Below are 16,510 nucleotides of genomic sequence, written 5' to 3' on the forward strand. Positions count from 1 at the left end.
GAGATTTGCCTCAGGGGGCAACTTATCTTTCATTGAAAAATATTATCTCACATAAAAACCACTGTTCAACAGAGTTATAACGTTATTTGAGTCTTTTGGGCAACATCCTTCCCCAACATAGTTCAATATGCAAAAGTTTACCAGAATAGGAAAGCAATCCAATTCAGTTTCTCTTTGACAGTAGAATGTTAAAAACTTTGACATTTCCACATTGCTGCAGCAGTTTGCACTCCTTTCACATGGGAGGTTCCATGGTGTAATGGTTAGCACTTTGGACTTTGAATCCAATGATCCGAGTTCAAATCTCGGTGGGACCATTTTATGACTCTTGACCAAATCATTTTCTTTCAAGTGTATTCATTAATATCACATATCTAATACCGGTAGGGTGAAAAATTAATTTATTGATTATACTCTAAAAGTTTACTAGATGTGAGCAAATAATAGAATTTTTACAATACCTGGAAACTAAATGGCTCAAAATAATGAGAGATTTTACAAACTCACTCTGGTTTCTCAAACTCATCACAGGGGCTTGATGCACGACATTACTTTTTAAAATCTTACTGTTATTGATAAGGGGAACAAGGAACTTTTTAATTGCAAAGCATTCATTAAAACAAAACTTGAGGAGTCAAACTTTGTATTACGGGGACCGAAGATGTGCAGTTTGAATAATAATCTTGAAATTCAGACGTACAAAGATTTTACACACTGATTTTCAACAGTAAATCCACAACCAATAAAGTTGAATCTTTTGAAAGACATGTCAAAGGTGTGAATCTGAAATTCACTTTCAAAGAAATTCACAATGAAATGCACTGTGTAAGTCCAGCATGTTGTCAGCTAAGAAATCAGCAAAAATGAACTATCTCATTACTGGCCATATAGATGAGAAAGGAAAATAAACTCATGTTTACAATGTGGATGTGAAAGAACAGTTTCTAGGTTCAGCTTCAATATTTATGTTTATGAATAATTGATATGTTCATATTGTCTAGCAGCTATCTAGATGGATAAAGCTATGTATGCATCTATACATACTTATGCGTTCATACGCATCAGTATAAAACATTGATATTAGGTTTTTTCTAGACCAAATTCTAAAAAATGAGTTAAACAGTGAATCTCATAATTGTAGTAGGTCCCACCGAGATTTGAACTCGGATCGCTGGATTCAGAGTCCAGAGTGCTAACCATTACACCATGGAACCCTCTCACACAAGAGTGCCTTTTCCATTGAGACAAAAGAGAGCGCATCAGTGATGTCCTTCTCTTATATTGATAAAAAGATATCTCATTTGAATGGTCATAGTGGATAGAGATTTAATGTGATTTGATTCTTTTCAGCTATATTCTCTATAAAAGTGTTAAATATTCAAATGTTTATCTGAATATAAAAGTTATATCACAATGTTCATCTTTGCCTGTAGCATAATAAAACAGTCTACATTTCCAGACTACTGAAGCAATGTCTCTGTCTCCTGCATGGGTGGCTCGATAGAGCAATGGTTGGCAATTTGGACTTTGCATCCAATGATCCGATTTGAAACCTTGGAGGGACTTTTTTTATTACTCTTGAGCTTTTCCATTTCTTCATCTTTGTTCATTGATAGCTCAAATCCAACACCAGTAGGTTGAAAGAGTCAATTATTGAATGCTTTCAAAATGTCCATCAGCTTGAACAACTTACATCAATACAAACTTTACAATACTTTGACATCAAATTTCTTCACAAAGTAGTTAGCCATTATAAAATCATATCCTGATTTTCTCAAACGCATTTCAGACGGGTGATTCACAGCCTCACTTTTTTAAGCTTTCCCGCTATTGATAAGGCGAAAATAGCACATTTTGAATGAGAAGTTTTCTTCAATCAAACATAGAGGAACCCAAATGATGATCTCATTCAGCTAGTAAAAATGTTGTTTTATATTAGTATGGAAATCGTGAAAAGAAAATGTTTTTCATGCTGATTTACAACAGTTGATCTCCAATCGTAAAATATAAGCTTTTGGTCGGAGGCATGACAGGTACTGATCAAATTCTCATTTTTGAACTTTATTCACAAATCATATGATATGCTTTGTATACATCAACTGTATTGTTGGATCAATAATGAGTAAAAAGTGACTATCTCAATTTCAGGACATATAAAAGAGAAAGAAGTAGAAACTCATGTTTCAAATGCTGAGAGGCAACAACTGTTCATGATTTTCACCTCCACTAATTATATTTATTTTTATAATCTATATGTTTATATGTTCCTATAAATATACAGAGACATATAGCTATATATACAGAGATACATATGTACAGGTTGATTTTTACATGTTTATAAGTAAATGTGATATTGTTCCAAATAAAACTTCTAAGAACTGAATGGAAAAGAAAATTGTAATGTTCAGATAAGTCCCACTGAAATTTGTACTCAGATCCCTGTTTTCAGAGTCCAGAGTGCTAACCACGACACCATCCACCCTCCCGTACCAGGGTGAGCTTTCCATTTTGACAGAAGAGATTTGCCTCAGGGGGCAACTTATCTTTCATTGAAAAATATTATCTCACATAAAAACCACTGTTCAACAGAGTTATAACGTTATTTGAGTCTTTTGGGCAACATCCTTCCCCAACATAGTTCAATATGCAAAAGTTTACCAGAATAGGAAAGCAATCCAATTCAGTTTCTCTTTGACAGTAGAATATTAAAAACTTTGACATTTCCACATTGCTGCAGCAGTTTGCACTCCTTTCACATGGGAGGTTCCATGGTGTAATGGTTAGCACTTTGGACTTTGAATCCAATGATCCGAGTTCAAATCTCGGTGGGACCTTTTTATGACTCTTGACCAAATCATTTTCTTTCAAGTGTATTCATTAATATCACATATCTAATACCGGTAGGGTGAAAAAATAATTTATTGATTATACTCTAAAAGTTTACTAGATGTGAGCAAATAATAGAATTTTTACAATACCTGGAAACTAAATGGCTCAAAATAATGAGAGATTTTACAAACTCAGTCTGGTTTCTCAAACTCATCACAGGGGCTTGATGCACGACATTACTTTTTAAAATCTTACTGTTGGGGAGGAGCCTAGCGCGCATCCAAGATGGTCGCGTGAGCACAGGGCTCCCCGGACCCTCTCTGCTCCTCGGAATTTATCCTGAGAATATCCTGACGTGGCTTATGGAATCTGAGAGATAAAGACCAGCTGAGCGTATATCTCTTTTCAAAACTCAAATCGGACCTGGGAATCCTGAGTTGTCGTCGTCGGAACTTTTGGGACCCACCCGACGGAGGTGACCGGGGTGAAGGTGACCCGAGGGACCGGGCTGCAATTGAACAACAGCGGCTTCAGCGCGGTGCCAGCTGCCGATCCACCACTTTCGGTTTCGGTTTTGCACTTCAGGAGACCGGCAGGGAGGTGCGCTCGGGGTGGAAAGGTGCTTCCTGGGCCTCTGCATGAGGTTTTCTTTCATCTGCCACTAGAGCGCCTATCGCCTCGGACCCCCTATACCGACATTTTGTGGTCGTCTTGCTGGTGCCTTACACCTCTTGATTGGAGGTCCCCTCGGGTGACCGTGTTCACATGGGGGGCAAAGGGGGTCCCGAGGGCCGCAAGACCAAGGCTTCCCTCCGCGGGGGGGCAGTCCAGAGCAATAACATGGACCGCTACACCCAGGGCAGGGGGCCCTCTGGCGCTGCTGGCCTCCCCTCGGATACTGCGGAAGGAGGCGCGACCGCCACTACGGAACTATCCTTGCAGGACATTATGGGCGCCATTGATGGCATCAGGGAAACCATCGCGACGCAATATGAGGCCCTGGCCCGTAAGATTGACACTGTCGCGATCGATGTCACCCTGATCCGGGCCGACCTCTCCAAAACTAACGAGAAGGTCCAGGCTCTCGACGCACGGACCTCTACCCTCGGTGCGGAGGTGTCGGATCTGCGGGCCGCGCTTGGAGACATCAGGGTGGTTAACGACCATATGGCCCGGCGGCTTGAGGACTTCGAGGGACGGGCCCGACGCAACAACATCCGCGTCGTAGGTGTACCGGAGTCCTCTGACGGCCGCCCGGTTGACCTTGTGGTCGAGGAACTTATCCTGAAACAGTTGTCCTCGGCTGGCCTAAGTAAGTTCTTTGCCGTGGAGCGGGCCCACCGAGTTTCGGGCGGTCGGCCACGGCCGGGGGCCCCCCCGAGGCCTATCGTGGCCAAACTGTTCTACTACAGGGACCGCGACGCTATTCTGCAGGCCTCACGGACCCACGGCCCGGTTCGTCATGAGAACTCGACCATCAATTTTTACCCGGACTTCACGCAACTGGTCCAGAAACAACGGATGGGATTCCAAGGGGTGAAGCGTCGTCTCCGTGAGCTGGGCCTAAAGTATTCGATGCTCTACCCTGCAAAACTCCGAGTGGAACATGGGGATCGGACAGCCTTTTTTGACTCTCCTGTGGCTGTAAGTGACTGGCTGGACTCTCTGCCGGACGGAGGTGGCCGTCCCGGACCCTCTGCGGGCACCGCTGGTGATGGGTCCCCTTTAGAATGACTTTTGGTCCTTGATTTTGCCTTTTTGCACTGTACAGTCGGGTCTTATTTCATTTGCATATTGTGTTTTACCAGGACCAGTGAGGGGGGCGGGCGGGGACGGGTCCCTTACCTCCTCTGGGTTCTTTTCGTAGAATGGGGTTAGTGGGGCGACAGGCACACTGCAAGTTGGGGGGGTTTTTTGGCCCGCAGGGGTGCAGGGTGGGGGGAGTTGGTCCTGGGGTGGGGATGGGGGGGAGGAGGGTTTGTTTTGCTGTGTGTTTTTTGTTTACAGGGCGAGGTACTGATTTTTGTCCACATTTGGGAACTGTGCTGCAGGCTGGGGGACCCTTGATCTATTGGGGGGGATGGGGGGGGATGGGTTGAGGCTTATGTCATGGAACGTTAATGGGTTGGGGGACCGTATCAAGCGGGGTGTAGTACTGCAATATTTGCGTCGTTTGACTCCTGATGTGGTGTTTCTCCAGGAGACGCATCTGGTTGGCAATGTTTGTCATGCAATGAACAGGGGGGGATACCGCCTCGTGGCCCATTCTGGTTTCACAACTGGTTCCAGGGGGGTGGGCATTCTGCTGCGAACCTCACTTCCGGTGGAGATCACTAAGATGGTCTCGGATGACAGAGGGCGCTATGTGTGTTTGATTGGGAGGTGGGAGGGGCAGCCCCTTGCCCTGGTTTCAGTTTACGTCCCCCCGGGCCTCCAGAACTCCACCTTCACTGACTTGGGTCGAATGCTGCTTGACCTTCCGGACAGCCTCCTGCTCATGGGCGGGGACTTTAATTCTGTGGTTTCGGGTGAACTGGATCGTCACCCACCAAGGACCCTCCCCGCTGCCCAGGCATGGCTGGGTGGGATGCTGGAGACCTTCGGCCTGGTGGATAGTTGGAGATTAATGCATCCGACCCAATGCCAATTCACCTTTCACTCGGGGGCCCATGGGAGTCTCTCTAGGTTAGACTACTTCCTTATGCCCGCGGCGCAGACTGGTCGGATTCAAGAGGTCAGGCACCTGGCGCGGGGTATCTCCGACCATTCTCCGCTGTGGCTTGTTTTTGACACCGGGCCGCGGTCTGCAGGGCGGATCGCTCCCATTAACCCATGGTACCTGCGAGACCCTACGACTCGTGACAGCCTGGTTAAGGCTATGGACCAATACTTCCTGGATAACGAGGGGTCGGTGTCTTCTGCAATGTCCCTGTGGGAAGCCTTTAAAACCGTGATCCGCGGACACGCCCTTTCCCAGATAGTGGTGGCTAAGAGGGTCAAGAGTGAGGCAGTGGTGAGGCTGGAGACTGACATCTTGGGGCTGGAGTCGGCCTTGGAGGCGAATGTTACTCCGGACGGGCTCCATGCCCTCAGCCTGAAACAGTTTGAATATAGGTCCCTGGTCACTGACGCGGCCAAAACTATGTATAGGGAGCAGCAGGGTCGACTGTACGATGCCGGGGACAAGGCGGGAAAGTTGATCGCGTGGCTGGACAGGAAGGAGAGAGTGAATCGTGTGGTCCCGGAGTTGCGTGCTGCGGATGGTGTGTGTGTGACGGAGCCTGACGAGATTGTGGAATGTTTTGCCGACCACCTCCGGGCTGTGTACTCCCCAGTGACTGACAGGGATGAGGACGACTCTCGCCTTCTACTGAGGGATATCGCCTTGCCCTGCCTGTCTGTTGAGGACCGTGAGCGGCTGGACGCCCCCTTGTCGGTGGATGAAATAGCGACCGCGATCCGCTCCCTTCGCTCGGGCAAGGCTATGGGTCCCAACGGTCTGCCCATTGAGCTATATAAATTGCGCCCTGACAAGCTTGCGCCCTTCCTCAGTCGCATGTTCCGTGAGTCTCTGGCGGCGGGTTCCCTCCCGGCCGATCAGCGTTTGGCCACGATAGTCGTTATCCCCAAGGAGGACAAGCCGCGAGATCGCTGTACTTCTTACCGGCCTATTTCACTGCTAAATGCGGAGCCTAAGATCCTGGCAAAAGTTCTTGCCAATCGTCTGTTGAGCGTCGTGTGCGATCTGATTCATCCGGACCAATGCGGATTCATCCCGCATCGTAACACCGCTCTTAACTTGCGGCGTCTTCATGGCGCCCTCGCCAGGGCGGAGCTCCTCTCCGAACCGGCCGTGCTGGTTTCTTTGGATGCCACGATGGCTTTTGACACCATCGAGTGGCCATTCCTCTGGGCTGTCTTGGCTAAATTTGGCTTTGGGGAAGGATTTATTGGCTGGGTGAAGCTTCTGTACACGGGACCCATGGCTCAGGTGGTGGTGAACGGGCGGGTCTCTCGGCCCTTTGCCCTCGGCAGGGGCACGAGGCAGGGATGCCCGTTGTCCCCTTTGCTCTTCGCGCTCGCCCTGGAGCCACTCGCGGCTTGGCTCCGCTGGGAGCCCTCGCTTCGAGGGATCCGGTGGGCCCCGGGCTTTGAAGATCGGGTTTCGCTGTATGCGGACGATATTCTCCTATATCTCACCTCACCGCGGCAGTCGCTCAACGTCCTCTTTGACGTTCTGACTTCCTTTGGGAATAATTCCGGTCTCACGATCAATTGGTCTAAATCCTGCGTCTATCCGATCTCCGGTGGTCCTCCACTCCTACCGCCTCGGCTTCCGATCCAGGTATCACTGAGCGGCTTTAAGTATCTGGGGATACACGTTTCGCTGGACCCGGTGGCTCGCTATGAGCTGAATCTCCTGCGTCCGCTTCGGCGATTGCGAGAGGATACGGCCCGGTGGTGCAGGCTGCCCCTGTCCCCGCTGGGTCGGGCCGCACTGTTCAAAATGATGTCCCTTCCCAGGTTCCTCTATGCACTCCAGAATTCCTTCGACGTCATCCCAGTGGCCTACTTTCGGGAGGTAGAGAGCCTGCAGAGGAGACTGGTGTGGGACGGGCGGGCGCGTATTGCTCTTGCTAAGCTTACTCTCCCCTGGTATGACGGGGGCATCGCGCTTCCCGACATTCGCAGGTATTATTGGGCCGCGCAGCTTTCGGCCATCAACCATGCCACGTATGCGCCTGGCCTGAACCCGGCGTACGAGATGGACAAGTTCCTGCTTCCCGGCGGGGACTATAACAGGGCGCTGTACTCCCGCTCGGCTGGCCGGACCCTTACGGGTCCTACTAAGATTGCTGTGCGGACCTGGAGGGCCGCCACTGCGGCCACGGGCTGGGGTGAGCGACTGACATGTGCTACTCCTTTGTTTGCCTCCGACCGCCTGGGGAGCCTCTGGACTACGAAGGGGTTTGACCAGTGGGACACGATTGGTATCAGCAAAGTGGGAGACCTGTGGCATAAGGGCGCGGTTAAGACTTTCGCGGCTCTTCAGGCCGAATATGAGCTTACGGATAGGGAGTTCTTCCGCTATGCCCAGGTTCGACACGCCCTGCTCTCGGTCTTTGGAGAGGGGACCACGATCCCGGTTTCCTCGCCCCTCGAGGACCGCATACTTGACGGACATGTCCCGGACAGCACTATTTCTTTAATTTATAAGAAACTGATTAATCATCGGGCTGACCTCTTGGTGCGCCTTCGGGAGGCTTGGACAGGGGATGGGGTGGAATTGGACGACGAGGACTGGCAGTCTGCACTGTCGTCCCCCAAAGAGGTCGCCATTCCAGCCCGTCTCCGGTTGGTACAGCTTAAGATTCTTCACCGGGTGTATGTAACAGGTCCTCGCTTGGTCTCGATGGGATATTCCGACGATGGGCTCTGTAAGCGGGGTTGTGGGCTCAGTGCCACCTTTCTCCATATCCTGTGGGAGTGCTGCGAGGTGGCGGACTACTGGCGCCGGGTACATACGGTTATGGGACAGGTCACTGGGGTTGTGCTGCTGCCGGAGGTGCGTCGCTGTGTCCTGAATGTGTGGGAGCCCAATGATTATAGCGCGGCTCAGACTCGGTGGGCGGCCCTGGGGAACATGATTGCCAAGAGAGATATAGCGCAGCTTTGGGGTGCCCAGCGGCCGCCCACCGTGTCAGTATGGAAGGAGAATATGGACTGGTGTATGTTCAGGGAGAAGACTGTGTATGTTGCCCGTGGTAGGCCGGGGACATGGGGCAGAATCTGGGGGCAATGGAATGCATATCGCGGGGGTATCTGTACGCCCCCCCTGGTGGACACCGATATCGCCATGTCCCCCTGACCCTTGACGGTTCCTGGCACCTTTCGGAATGACTACATATGGACGTTCAGTTCCCTTGGCCCCCTCCCCCGCCCCCAGCCTCCCGGTACTCCTTCCTTTCGTGTGCTGCTTAATGGTCTGACCTGGAGTTCCCCGGAGGAAGCCTGACCTGCGCCGTTTGTCTTTATGCCTCGCCTTTTGTTTTTCTTTTAGTTTTCTGTGTTTTTTGGATCCAAGTCTCCTGTGCCTCTAGAACTATCCGGACTCACTACGGGGCCGACCCCCGGGAACCGACTGCAGTTTTGATAAATGTATATTTCATTCTGTATTTAGCGGCCGGCCCTGGTGGTTGTAGGCCCGTGCTTGTAATCGAATTATTGTTCAATAAAAATTTAAAAAAAAAAAATAAAAAAATAAAAAAAAAAAAATCTTACTGTTATTGATAAGGGGAACAAGGAACTTTTTAATTGCAAAGCATTCATTAAAACAAAACTTGAGGAGTCAAACTTTGTATTACGGGGACCGAAGATGTGCAGTTTGAATAATAATCTTGAAATTCAGACGTACAAAGATTTTACACACTGATTTTCAACAGTAAATCCACAACCAATAAAGTTGAATCTTTTGAAAGACATGTCAAAGGTGTGAATCTGAAATTCACTTTCAAAGAAATTCACAATGAAATGTACTGTGTAAGTCCAGCATGTTGTCAGCTAAGAAATCAGCAAAAATGAACTATCTCATTACTGGCCATATAGATGAGAAAGGAAAATAAACTCATGTTTACAATGTGGATGTGAAAGAACAGTTTCTAGGTTCAGCTTCAATATTTATGTTTATGAATAATTGATATGTTCATATTGTCTAACAGCTATCTAGATGGATAAAGCTATGTATGCATCTATACATACTTATGCGTTCATACGCATCAGTATAAAACATTGATATTAGGTTTTTTCTAGACCAAATTCTAAAAAATGAGTTAAACAGTGAATCTCATAATTGGAGTAGGTCCCACCGAGATTTGAACTCGGATCGCTGGATTCAGAGTCCAGAGTGCTAACCATTACACCATGGAACCCTCTCACACAAGAGTGCCTTTTCCATTGATACAAAAGAGAGCGCATCAGTGATGTCCTTCTCTTATATTGATAAAAAGATATCTCATTTGAATGGTCATAGTGGATAGAGATTTTATGTGATTTGATTCTTTTCAGCTATATTCTCTATAAAAGTGTTAAATATTCAAATGTTTATCTGAATATAAAAGTTATATCACAATGTTCATCTTTGCCTGTAGCATAATAAAACAGTCTACATTTCCAGACTACTGAAGCAATGTCTCTGTCTCCTGCATGGGTGGCTCGATAGAGCAATGGTTGGCAATTTGGACTTTGCATCCAATGATCCGATTTGAAACCTTGGAGGGACTTTTTGTATTACTCTTGAGCTTTTCCATTTCTTCATCTTTGTTCATTGATAGCTCAAATCCAACACCAGTAGGTTGAAAGAGTCAATTATTGAATGCTTTCAAAATGTCCATCAGCTTGAACAACTTACATCAATACAAACTTTACAATACTTTGACATCAAATTTCTTCACAAAGTAGTTAGCCATTATAAAATCATATCCTGATTTTCTCAAACGCATTTCAGACGGGTGATTCACAGCCTCACTTTTTTAAGCTTTCCCGCTATTGATAAGGCGAAAATAGCACATTTTGAATGAGAAGTTTTCTTCAATCAAACATAGAGGAACCCAAATGATGATCTCATTCAGCTAGTAAAAATGTTGTTTTATATTAGTATGGAAATCGTGAAAAGAAAATGTTTTTCATGCTGATTTACAACAGTTGATCTCCAATCGTAAAATATAAGCTTTTGGTCGGAGGCATGACAGGTACTGATCAAATTCTCATTTTTGAACTTTATTCACAAATCATATGATATGCTTTGTATACATCAACTGTATTGTTGGATCAATAATGAGTAAAAAGTGACTATCTCAATTTCAGGACATATAAAAGAGAAAGAAGTAGAAACTCATGTTTCAAATGCTGAGAGGCAACAACTGTTCATGATTTTCACCTCCACTAATTATATTTATTTTTATAATCTATATGTTTATATGTTCCTATAAATATACAGAGACATATAGCTATATATACAGAGATACATATGTACAGGTTGATTTTTACATGTTTATAAGTAAATGTGATATTGTTCCAAATAAAACTTCTAAGAACTGAATGGAAAAGAAAATTGTAATGTTCAGATAAGTCCCACTGAAATTTGTACTCAGATCCCTGTTTTCAGAGTCCAGAGTGCTAACCACGACACCATCCACCCTCCCGTACCAGGGTGAGCTTTCCATTTTGACAGAAGAGATTTGCCTCAGGGGGCAACTTATCTTTCATTGAAAAATATTATCTCACATAAAAACCACTGTTCAACAGAGTTATAACGTTATTTGAGTCTTTTGGGCAACATCCTTCCCCAACATAGTTCAATATGCAAAAGTTTACCAGAATAGGAAAGCAATCCAATTCAGTTTCTCTTTGACAGTAGAATATTAAAAACTTTGACATTTCCACATTGCTGCAGCAGTTTGCACTCCTTTCACATGGGAGGTTCCATGGTGTAATGGTTAGCACTTTGCACTTTGAATCCAATGATCCGAGTTCAAATCTCGGTGGGACCATTTTATGACTCTTGACCAAATCATTTTCTTTCAAGTGTATTCATTAATATCACATATCTAATACCGGTAGGGTGAAAAAATAATTTATTGATTATACTCTAAAAGTTTACTAGATGTGAGCAAATAATAGAATTTTTACAATACCTGGAAACTAAATGGCTCAAAATAATGAGAGATTTTACAAACTCACTCTGGTTTCTCAAACTCATCACAGGGGCTTGATGCACGACATTACTTTTTAAAATCTTACTGTTATTGATAAGGGGAACAAGGAACTTTTTAATTGCAAAGCATTCATTAAAACAAAACTTGAGGAGTCAAACTTTGTATTACGGGGACCGAAGATGTGCAGTTTGAATAATAATCTTGAAATTCAGACGTACAAAGATTTTACACACTGATTTTCAACAGTAAATCCACAACCAATAAAGTTGAATCTTTTGAAAGACATGTCAAAGGTGTGAATCTGAAATTCACTTTCAAAGAAATTCACAATGAAATGCACTGTATAAGTCCAGCATGTTGTCAGCTAAGAAATCAGCAAAAATGAACTATCTCATTACTGGCCATATAGATGAGAAAGGAAAATAAACTCATGTTTACAATGTGGATGTGAAAGAACAGTTTCTAGGTTCAGCTTCAATATTTATGTTTATGAATAATTGATATGTTCATATTGTCTAACAGCTATCTAGATGGATAAAGCTATGTATGCATCTATACATACTTATGCGTTCATACGCATCAGTATAAAACATTGATATTAGGTTTTTTCTAGACCAAATTCTAAAAAATGAGTTAAACAGTGAATCTCATAATTGTAGTAGGTCCCACCGAGATTTGAACTCGGATTGCTGGATTCAGAGTCCAGAGTGCTAACCATTACACCATGGAACCCTCTCACACAAGAGTGCCTTTTCCATTGAGACAAAAGAGAGCGCATCAGTGATGTCCTTCTCTTATATTGATAAAAAGATATCTCATCTGAATGGTCATAGTGGATAGAGATTTAATGTGATTTGATTCTTTTCAGCTATATTCTCTATAAAAGTATTAAATATTCAAATGTTTATCTGAATATAAAAGTTATATCACAATGTTCATCTTTGCCTGTAGCATAATAAAACAGTCTACATTTCCAGACTACTGAAGCAATGTCTCTGTCTCCTGCATGGGTGGCTCGATAGAGCAATGGTTGGCAATTTGGACTTTGCATCCAATGATCCGATTTGAAACCTTGGAGGGACTTTTTTTATTACTCTTGAGCTTTTCCATTTCTTCATCTTTGTTCATTGATAGCTCAAATCCAACACCAGTAGGTTGAAAGAGTCAATTATTGAATGCTTTCAAAATGTCCATCAGCCTGAACAACTTACATCAATACAAACTTTACAATACTTTGACATCAAATTTCTTCACAAAGTAGTTAGCCATTATAAAATCATATCCTGATTTTCTCAAACGCATTTCAGACGGGTGATTCACAGCCTCACTTTTTTAAGCTTTCCCGCTATTGATAAGGCGAAAATAGCACATTTTGAATGAGAAGTTTTCTTCAATCAAACATAGAGGAACCCAAATGATGATCTCATTCAGCTAGTAAAAATGTTGTTTTATATTAGTATGGAAATCGTGAAAAGAAAATGTTTTTCATGCTGATTTACAACAGTTGATCTCCAATCGTAAAATATAAGCTTTTGGTCGGAGGCATGACAGGTACTGATCAAATTCTCATTTTTGAACTCTATTCACAAATCATATGATATGCTTTGTATACATCAACTTTATTGTTGGATCAATAATGAGTAAAAAGTGACTATCTCAATTTCAGGACATATAAAAGAGAAAGAAGTAGAAACTCATGTTTCAAATGCTGAGAGGCAACAACTGTTCATGATTTTCACCTCCACTAATTATATTTATTTTTATAATCTATATGTTTATATGTTCCTATAAATATACAGAGACATATAGCTATATATACAGAGATACATATGTACAGGTTGATTTTTACATGTTTATAAGTAAATGTGATATTGTTCCAAATAAAACTTCTAAGAACTGAATGGAAAAGAAAATTGTAATGTTCAGATAAGTCCCACTGAAATTTGTACTCAGATCCCTGTTTTCAGAGTCCAGAGTGCTAACCACGACACCATCCACCCTCCCGTACCAGGGTGAGCTTTCCATTTTGACAGAAGAGATTTGCCTCAGGGGGCAACTTATCTTTCATTGAAAAATATTATCTCACATAAAAACCACTGTTCAACAGAGTTATAACGTTATTTGAGTCTTTTGGGCAACATCCTTCCCCAACATAGTTCAATATGCAAAAGTTTACCAGAATAGGAAAGCAATCCAATTCAGTTTCTCTTTGACAGTAGAATATTAAAAACTTTGACATTTCCACATTGCTGCAGCAGTTTGCACTCCTTTCACATGGGAGGTTCCATGGTGTAATGGTTAGCACTTTGGACTTTGAATCCAATGATCCGAGTTCAAATCTCGGTGGGACCATTTTATGACTCTTGACCAAATCATTTTCTTTCAAGTGTATTCATTAATATCACATATCTAATACCGGTAGGGTGAAAAATTAATTTATTGATTATACTCTAAAAGTTTACTAGATGTGAGCAAATAATAGAATTTTTACAATACCTGGAAACTAAATGGCTCAAAATAATGAGAGATTTTACAAACTCACTCTGGTTTCTCAAACTCATCACAGGGGCTTGATGCACGACATTACTTTTTAAAATCTTACTGTTATTGATAAGGGGAACAAGGAACTTTTTAATTGCAAAGCATTCATTAAAACAAAACTTGAGGAGTCAAACTTTGTATTACGGGGACCGAAGATGTGCAGTTTGAATAATAATCTTGAAATTCAGACGTACAAAGATTTTACACACTGATTTTCAACAGTAAATCCACAACCAATAAAGTTGAATCTTTTGAAAGACATGTCAAAGGTGTGAATCTGAAATTCACTTTCAAAGAAATTCACAATGAAATGCACTGTGTAAGTCCAGCATGTTGTCAGCTAAGAAATCAGCAAAAATGAACTATCTCATTACTGGCCATATAGATGAGAAAGGAAAATAAACTCATGTTTACAATGTGGATGTGAAAGAACAGTTTCTAGGTTCAGCTTCAATATTTATGTTTATGAATAATTGATATGTTCATATTGTCTAACAGCTATCTAGATGGATAAAGCTATGTATGCATCTATACATACTTATGCGTTCATACGCATCAGTATAAAACATTGATATTAGGTTTTTTCTAGACCAAATTCTAAAAAATGAGTTAAACAGTGAATCTCATAATTGTAGTAGGTCCCACCGAGATTTGAACTCGGATCGCTGGATTCAGAGTCCAGAGTGCTAACCATTACACCATGGAACCCTCTCACACAAGAGTGTCTTTTCCATTGAGACAAAAGAGAGCGCATCAGTGATGTCCTTCTCTTATATTGATAAAAAGATATCTCATTTGAATGGTCATAGTGGATAGAGATTTAATGTGATTTGATTCTTTTCAGCTATATTCTCTATAAAAGTGTTAAATATTCAAATGTTTATCTGAATATAAAAGTTATATCACAATGTTCATCTTTGCCTGTAGCATAATAAAACAGTCTACATTTCCAGACTACTGAAGCAATGTCTCTGTCTCCTGCATGGGTGGCTCGATAGAGCAATGGTTGGCAATTTGGACTTTGCATCCAATGATCCGATTTGAAACCTTGGAGGGACTTTTTTTATTACTCTTGAGCTTTTCCATTTCTTCATCTTTGTTCATTGATAGCTCAAATCCAACACCAGTAGGTTGAAAGAGTCAATTATTGAATGCTTTCAAAATGTCCATCAGCTTGAACAACTTACATCAATACAAACTTTACAATACTTTGACATCAAATTTCTTCACAAAGTAGTTAGCCATTATAAAATCATATCCTGATTTTCTCAAACGCATTTCAGACGGGTGATTCACAGCCTCACTTTTTTAAGCTTTCCCGCTATTGATAAGGCGAAAATAGCACATTTTGAATGAGAAGTTTTCTTCAATCAAACATAGAGGAACCCAAATGATGATCTCATTCAGCTAGTAAAAATGTTGTTTTATATTAGTATGGAAATCGTGAAAAGAAAATGTTTTTCAGGCTGATTTACAACAGTTGATCTCCAATCGTAAAATATAAGCTTTTGGTCGGAGGCATGACAGGTACTGATCAAATTCTCATTTTTGAACTTTATTCACAAATCATAAGATATGCTTTGTATACATCAACTGTATTGTTGGATCAATAATGAGTAAAAAGTGACTATCTCAATTTCAGGACATATAAAAGAGAAAGAAGTAGAAACTCATGTTTCAAATGCTGAGAGGCAACAACTGTTCATGATTTTCACCTCCACTAATTATATTTATTTTTATAATCTATATGTTTATATGTTCCTATAAATATTCAGAGACATATAGCTATATATACAGAGATACATATGTACAGGTTGATTTTTACATGTTTATAAGTAAATGTGATATTGTTCCAAATAAAACTTCTAAGAACTGAATGGAAAAGAAAATTGTAATGTTCAGATAAGTCCCACTGAAATTTGTACTCAGATCCCTGTTTTCAGAGTCCAGAGTGCTAACCACGACACCATCCACCCTCCCGTACCAGGGTGAGCTTTCCATTTTGACAGAAGAGATTTGCCTCAGGGGGCAACTTATCTTTCATTGAAAAATATTATCTCACATAAAAACCACTGTTCAACAGAGTTATAACGTTATTTGAGTCTTTTGGGCAACATCCTTCCCCAACATAGTTCAATATGCAAAAGTTTACCAGAATAGGAAAGCAATCCAATTCAGTTTCTCTTTGACAGTAGAATATTAAAAACTTTGACATTTCCACATTGCTGCAGCAGTTTGCACTCCTTTCACATGGGAGGTTCCATGGTGTAATGGTTAGCACTTTGGACTTTGAATCCAATGATCCGAGTTCAAATCTCGGTGGGACCATTTTATGACTCTTGACCAAATCATTTTCTTTCAAGTGTATTCATTAATATCACATATCTAATACCGGTAGGGTGAAAAATTAATTTATTGATTATACT

The 16,510-nt window shown here is 42.5% G+C and overlaps 8 non-coding genes across 8 annotated transcripts; 4 read left to right on the plus strand and 4 right to left on the minus strand.

The window, feature by feature from the left end:
• Positions 1 to 245: 245 nt before the first annotated feature.
• Positions 246 to 317, plus strand: TRNAQ-UUG (transfer RNA glutamine (anticodon UUG)). The gene has a single exon. It is a non-coding gene; the product is annotated as a tRNA-Gln (tRNA).
• Positions 318 to 1,142: 825 nt separating this feature from the next.
• Positions 1,143 to 1,214, minus strand: TRNAQ-CUG (transfer RNA glutamine (anticodon CUG)). Its single transcript has one exon. It is a non-coding gene; the product is annotated as a tRNA-Gln (tRNA).
• Positions 1,215 to 2,762: 1,548 nt separating this feature from the next.
• TRNAQ-UUG (transfer RNA glutamine (anticodon UUG)) lies at positions 2,763 to 2,834 on the plus strand. Its single transcript has one exon. It is a non-coding gene; the product is annotated as a tRNA-Gln (tRNA).
• A 6,852-nt stretch (positions 2,835 to 9,686) lies between these two features.
• TRNAQ-CUG (transfer RNA glutamine (anticodon CUG)) lies at positions 9,687 to 9,758 on the minus strand. The gene has a single exon. It is a non-coding gene; the product is annotated as a tRNA-Gln (tRNA).
• Positions 9,759 to 12,203: 2,445 nt separating this feature from the next.
• On the minus strand, positions 12,204 to 12,275 carry TRNAQ-CUG (transfer RNA glutamine (anticodon CUG)). The gene has a single exon. It is a non-coding gene; the product is annotated as a tRNA-Gln (tRNA).
• Positions 12,276 to 13,823: 1,548 nt separating this feature from the next.
• Positions 13,824 to 13,895, plus strand: TRNAQ-UUG (transfer RNA glutamine (anticodon UUG)). The gene has a single exon. It is a non-coding gene; the product is annotated as a tRNA-Gln (tRNA).
• An 825-nt stretch (positions 13,896 to 14,720) lies between these two features.
• Positions 14,721 to 14,792, minus strand: TRNAQ-CUG (transfer RNA glutamine (anticodon CUG)). Its single transcript has one exon. It is a non-coding gene; the product is annotated as a tRNA-Gln (tRNA).
• A 1,548-nt stretch (positions 14,793 to 16,340) lies between these two features.
• Positions 16,341 to 16,412, plus strand: TRNAQ-UUG (transfer RNA glutamine (anticodon UUG)). The gene has a single exon. It is a non-coding gene; the product is annotated as a tRNA-Gln (tRNA).
• The last annotated feature ends 98 nt before the right edge of the window (positions 16,413 to 16,510 follow it).

Source organism: Triturus cristatus, chromosome 5_2 (genome assembly GCF_964204655.1).
Source record: "Triturus cristatus chromosome 5_2, aTriCri1.1, whole genome shotgun sequence".
Lineage (NCBI taxonomy): Eukaryota > Metazoa > Chordata > Amphibia > Caudata > Salamandridae > Triturus > Triturus cristatus.